Below are 7,630 nucleotides of genomic sequence, written 5' to 3' on the forward strand. Positions count from 1 at the left end.
GAATTTTGAATGTACAAATTTAAGTTCCACGTAAATATGTGCGGATGTTATATTAATTTAATTTATATTAATTAACTAAGATGACTTTTTTTGTGTAATTACATTTTACAAGTTAAATATATAATTAAAATATTATAATTATTATTCTAATAATTATATTATCAAATATTATTCTCGTTTAATAAAATATTATTAATATTTTATATATATAATTTAAGTTTTTTAATTGAAATAATGTAGAATTTTATTTCATTTAGAATAGAATTAGTTTTGCTAAAATTTAAGATAAATTTTATTATAGATAATTAATTTAGTAAAAGTTATATTTCATACTTTATAATAATTACAGTTAAAGGTGAAAAAGTTATTAGAAAGAGTAAATAACTATTATAGATAAATTTTAGGAGCATTTTACTTAAATTAATCTTAATTATAAATAAAACCAGAAACATTAATTGAAAATGTAAAATGAAGTGCTTACTCGTCATGATCATTATTATTGATCTTACATACGACTACGACTACGAAAATAAACGAAATCAGTGATGATTGTTTACTTGTATTCATTGCACAACTTGTACAATTGTATGATAGCAACTCTAATATTTGATTTTTTTTCTTTTTTCTTTTTTGTAGATTAGATTACTATAGTCTCCGTATATTTGACTTATGTGTCATGACATTAATAATATAGAGAAATTTAAAATGTGTACTTCACATATTTATGTGCCCCGCAAAGTGGTGGAACCATTGGTAGAGGTTTTGTTAATGCATTAAATGTTGGAGTGTGATTTCAATGTCCCATAACTAATTTCACTTTATATATGAGAAAAAGTTATATGTATCCAACGAATTTATTTGATTACTCATCTTATATATTTTGTATTTTATATTTAAATATGGAATAAAGTAAATAAGTTAAACCTCACAAGGCAATGATGAGGAGTCATTTTAAGTTTAATGCAGGGGAACTTTATAGTCTGTCATAGATAATTAGTGTAGACCCCATCTAATAAAAAGGGCAAAAATAAAAATAAAGTAGAAATTGATGACCTCCATCATTATGTTGGGAAAAAGAAAAAGAAAAAAAAAATGCCCTTTCCATTACCCTGCCCCCACCTCACACTCCACGCCTTGGAATAATATTAGTAAAGATTCCATTTATTTTTTGACCTTTATCTTTTCAATTTATAGATGTTGGTTCGTGATGGCAAAATATTGCAGTTCCCATTTTTCTTTTAATTATTAAATATTTTTTATTCATGCATGTTATATTAATTTTTCATGTACTCATATTTTATCTATGTTTGACGAAAATCAATACGATTAGATTGACGAACCGGTAATCTGATCGGTTCAATTTTGAAAACATTAAGATACTTAAGTATATTTGAATTCATGTTCTCTTTATTGTTACGATATCAATGATGCTAATTGAGTTACGATAATAATTTTTATTTGTATAAAATTGAATATGTAAATAATTTACGTTATATAAATAAATTTTAAAATATTATTGTATTTGATTATTATTTTGTAATTGTAAATCTAAAATGTTTGTTTGATGGAAGCTTTTATATTTTGGTTAATTTGTTTGTTCTATACATAATTGGTGTTTTTCTCGAGTATAAATATATAATAAATGAATATAATTATTAAAAACAGGTGATAACAAATATTTAATATAAAATCATATTAATTTATTATAATTTTATTTAAAAGAAAAAATTTATGCTAAGAGTTTCATATGGGATATGATAGTAAAATATAAATGGCATAATGAATTTTTATCCTTCTAATTTTATAAAAAAATTATTTTAGTTTTCTATTTAATTTTAGTCTCTTTTACTTTTTGGAACTTACATTTATTATCAAATCACCTAAAATGAATAAAAAGTAAAGGTTTCTTTTCACTTTGCTAGCATGGTATACACGTGAATTGTCATATGAATGACGCGTCTGCATTTAATTAATTTTGTTTTTTAAAATAAAAATTATTAAAATGATAAAAATATATTTTTTAAAAATTTTAAAAAATTAATTAAACGATAATATATAATTTATATGGCAATCCACGTGTTTACCACTTTAACAAAATTAACAAACCTAAAAATAAATAAATTAAGGATTAAAATATATTATAAAATTAGAGGATGAAATAAAAGAAAAATCTTTGACCACAACTGCCTGCTCTCATGTACTTCCTGGCTGACATTGCTTGCCCCATTAATGAAACATCCGCGGTTCACTTCTTTTAGATTAGGTGAAAATATCAAGCAGGTCCCTCTAACATAGTAATCAGATTAAATTACCCTATTTTCTATTAAATAGATCAATTTAAATATTAGACAATTAAAATGAATAAAATAATGTCATATTTGGATGGAGTTAACATTTAACCTATAAAAAGTAAAATGAAAATTACATCTTTCATTCTGAGTTCAACTCTAAATAAAAGATTACATTTGCAAAATCATAAAATCTATATATATATATATATATTAACTTTTTTAAACAATAAATGTTAGTTTTATTAAAATTTGAATTTATTCGATTCTTTTTAATAGTATAGGGACTATATTAATCCATTTAATAGTTGAGGGACTAAATTAATAAAATCCCTATAATGGAGGGAGTTTTCAAGTGCTTTCACCTTTTAGATTTTTACTAGGGTGTCGGCCTGTGCTTCTTCTACCCAGTATTATAGCATAAAAAATAATTTAAATAAACAATGGGTATAACCTTTTTCATACAAAATTTTTACTTCGTCAGATTGGAGAAAAACTATAATCTATATTGGAGGTTTATCGAACACCTGTAAGTTGTTTTGTCTTTTCACGTTCAGTTTAATCATATAATCAGCTATTTTGTTGGCCTCCCTGGGACAAACAAGGAGCCTTTTTCTCTCCACGTATTTGGCATGTTATATGCTATGTCTCCAATGTTATTTGGATTCGGTTTGGACCGTAAATGAAAGTTGAGAATAGACAATAAACTTCAACTTCTTAAAATGATAAAATTAATAAATTTATGAAATTACGGATTAATATCCTTTATATTCATTATGTCAAGTACTGTATTTCAAATCCAAGTAACGTACGTAGGCCACGTATCCAAATACCGAGTCTAAGGAACAAAAACTGTCACCGCTTCATTATTTGTGAAATGCTGCCCATTCACCAAAAGCTAAGACCCAGCCCATTAAACATTACACTTATATGGGATGGTTTTAATATATGCATATGGATCAAAAATTGGAAATAATAATAATAAAAATAATAATAATAATATTTCAGTAAAACAAGTTATTAATATATGTATTTTTATAATTAAAAGAAATTAATGAGATATTTTTATGCCTACAATATAATGTTCTTGTCATTGGACTAAAATAGTGTTAGCTATTAATAAAATTTATTTAATTATGATTGGAATACTTTGACTTAAATTTTATTTTGGATAATATAAGATACAAATTATATTGAATTACTTCACTATATTTATATAGTCATGATAGGAAAATTAATATAATATTTTTAAAAAATATTTTTATATGATACGATCATCGATTTATTTAAACCATACTCATGAGCAAGTGCATAAATATACTCCCGAAAAATAAGTGGGTATAGGAAGTCGGTTTATGGGATCTATTTAGTTCTAAATATACTTGAAATTCCTCCATTTCAAATTCGATTTGAACCAAAGATAGGGATCTATTCGGTTATTAAATGATACATAGTGCGTACACATCAAAACAAGGTATTATAGTAAGAAAAGAATAGATACCTCGGAGACAAAGGATTCATCAACGGATTCTCTATCCTATCTTTTCTTTTGCCATCTAATTTATTTATGTTCGTTATAGGATAAGAAGACGGTTAGAAATCCTTTATTTTTCAACCCAATCGCTCTTTTGATTTTGGAAAAAAATATCTTTTCTTTATCAATATACTGCTTCTTCTACACATTCATGGCTAACCCATAAAGGGAATGCCTAATAATAAGGACTCATAAAAAAATCGATAATTTACTCATGAGAAAAACCTTTACCCCATTAGGCACTAATTTCTTTTTAACGTTTAATTAGACCAGGTAATCATTCAAATTGAGAAAAGTTAGAAACTTATATCACAATCATTTTATGCATATACCAAAATTTTTTGTAGATGATCGTGTAAGAGTCGGATTATTTCATCCAATGACTGTAAAAACTTATGCGTACCCAAAAGTTTAGAGAAAGCGAAAGCGGCTAAGGTATCGACAACTTTATTCATTCCTCTATAAATATCCAAAACTACATCACTATAAGTTGAAAGAAAAGCCCTATTTAGTTATTGCTCTTATACAATTCAATTTATTTATTTTAAAAATAGATATAAAGTTAATTAACTTATTAACAATATGCATTAATTTATGAAAAAATATCTAGTACATTGTTAGTGAATTTTTTAAACTTTATAAACAATACCAAGGTGATGAAAAAGTGTCATATAAGGTATAATAAATATTAAAAATATAAATATTGTTTAGGGAGATCGACTCCTTCGGGATAAGTCTTTAAAGTGTCATCGGGTAGTTGATGCGGCCTTCAACAATCATCGGTATTATCCTAGGGCCCGAGTTTTGTCTCCCAACTCCGCGGAAAGCCCCAAGAGTTCACGGTGTGGAATTACCTCGTTTGGTGGAAATAATACGTATTTGAAGTGTGTGTAGATAATTAATTGGCGAACTCATGCAATATGTGGATTGAAACACCAACCAAGTGGTACCATGTCTCATTGAAAAGACTACTTATGCCTTGGTTGGTGGTTCGATCCACATCGCGTGTGACTTCATCAATTAATTATCTACGTATTTTTTAGGTACATACTTTCTCCACCAACCGAGTTGTTCTCACTCCATGAACCTTTAAAGCTCTCCACGAGATCAGGATGATTATTTGATACACTAGTAATGAAGTTTTTAATTTTCGTAAGTAATGTTAAGGTTTTATTACATGTCTTTAAATTGTATTTAAATTATTTAAAAATAATAGATATGTAAAAATCTTAACTTCCTTGTGAAGTTAAATTTTTTACCTTCCATGTATCAAATAATTATTTAAAAAAAGAATATAAGCTTAAACCATTATATAATAATATATAAACAATTTTCATAAAAAAATTAGTAAAATACATTTTAATTAATATTATACTTCTTCACAAATATTAAAATATTATATTCTAACATAATTTAGCTATAAAAGAATGTAATATTAAATAATCTTTCATGAAGCATAATAAATATTTAAAAGAATAAAAAAATAAATGATAATTTTTTAAAATTATTTATGAAATAAAAAATTGTACTAACCCTTTTAATGATAGTATCACCCTACCAAAAAAAAATAGTATCACGCATGGTGAATGCAAACGAAATGACTCCTAATATTTTTGCTCAATTTTTACGAAACACGTGGCTGGTGGAACTAGCGAGTAGAATACATGAGTTGTACTCGTTTCCTGAATGGAAGTCTCAGTATCAGCGACATAAAGTATCTTTTATCTTTCTTTGTTCACCCTGGATTCGTGGGATTTACGACAAACCCCAAATTATGCGTAAGCTCCAAGAAACATATATTACTCTTCAATTATTTTTTTATTTACACGTAGCCAAAAATACTTTTAAATTCTTTTTTTTATTTACTCGTTAAACCTACCAAAACAGTTAAACATACTCAAATTCGCACATTTCAGTTTATTTTAATAATAATATAAACTAAATTAACATTTAATTTATAACAATAATATTAAATTAATTTAATATGATTGGATACAATGGTAAAATATATTACACTCTTAAATGACTGGTTCAAATTTAAACATTAAAGACGATATTATTGAAAGTAACAATCATAAACGCTAAATATAAAGGCATAAATAATATAAAAAAAACATGTTATAGAATTCATATTTTACTTTCTTAATTAACTTTTGAAAACAAATAAAATATATATTATTGAGTGTTGTTTTTGGTTTTTATGTTTGGTCAATTTTCACATGTCATAGCATACGTTATAAATATGTTTTTTGGGTCAATAATTAATTGCTTGCGTATGTGTAAAAACATATCACATTCAAAATTAGGGTAAATAACACAAGTGGTCACCTCATTATTAAATTTATTTATTTTAACTAATAAATAAAAAATTTATAATTTGAGTACCCACGTTACATAATTCAATCGTTTTAGTCACTACTGTTAAAATAATAAACAGAAAATTGACATGGATTTTTAAAAATTAAACCCAATATTTAAATTTTCATTTCAAATTTTGTTTTTAAACCAAAATCGATAAAATTGAAACACGTAACTTTAGCTTTTATTTTTTTTGTTTCACCACCATCAGCATCATTCATAATTTTTGCAACACCAGTTGAAACATATAGAGGAGCGGTTGTTAGAGAGATCTTAAAGGTTAGTGTCAAAGAAGAAGATGACAATGGGGGCATGGGGGTCTCAACTGATGTTGCAAAGATGATGAAGGACGGTGATGATGGTGAAACAAAGAAACCAAAGCTAAAGCCATGTGTTCCAATGCGCTTCTCCCTCGCGTCTAACCTTATAACCGATCATTACCGTTGGATTTCTAGAATCATCCACACCAAGGGAATATTCTATTTTGATGCTGATTGGACTTTATAAAAATATGTAAATTAAATATTAAGGAATTTTCTAGCCATCCGTGGGGGACTTGTTCAACAAATTATATAAATAAATAAATAAATAAATACGAGAAAAAGAAACAAATTGTGGCTCAAATTGAGTTTCAGCTCAATAAAATTTAAATTTTTTATTTAAATTCATCTTAATTGGGTAAACAGACCCCATTATATTTATTTCTTATTAACTGTTTTACAAGTAAAAATAATTTTAATTTCAATCATTATCTTAACAAAAAATATAAATTTTAAATTTAATTTTCAACTTTCAAATTTTAAAATATATTTTATATTATAATTTATTATATACTATAGGAATTTAATTATTAAAGTTGGGTTTATTTTGACCCAAATAAGACAAAAAAGTTTGCCCAGTTCTGTCCTAATCCATGTCTTAATCAAACTAATAAAATATTATTATACTTGGTGTTCATTTTATAGGAGCAAAACATTATTGGTTAAAAATAAATGAACTTTTGTTAATTATTTAGGTTTTTCCGTTATTATAATTCAAAAAAAAAGAAATAAATATTTTTTAAAATTCACTGTATTTAACATAACAAATGTTTTTTTAAACAATTCTCTAGATAAACTACTTTTATATTTGTCACATTTTAATATATTATATCTATTAATAGTCCACCAATAATACAACATATATTTGCATAAATATTAATTTAACAAAAAAATAAACAATGTATATTTTATACACTTTTCCTTTTGTTAATTTAAAAGTATTTAAATATTTTCTTTATAATTTTTCTTGCTTAAATTTTACATATGCTTTAAGTGAATTTTTATAGTTGATTGAACTTAAATAAATCTTTTATTTGAATAAGTCTTTATTTCAAATGAAAGACAAAAGATTGATTCACGCTAAAAGTTTATTTAGGTATTAAATATTAATTAAAGGGTTAATTTCTTAA

This window comes from Gossypium raimondii, chromosome 11, assembly GCF_025698545.1.
Source record: "Gossypium raimondii isolate GPD5lz chromosome 11, ASM2569854v1, whole genome shotgun sequence".
NCBI classification, from domain to species: domain Eukaryota; kingdom Viridiplantae; phylum Streptophyta; class Magnoliopsida; order Malvales; family Malvaceae; genus Gossypium; species Gossypium raimondii.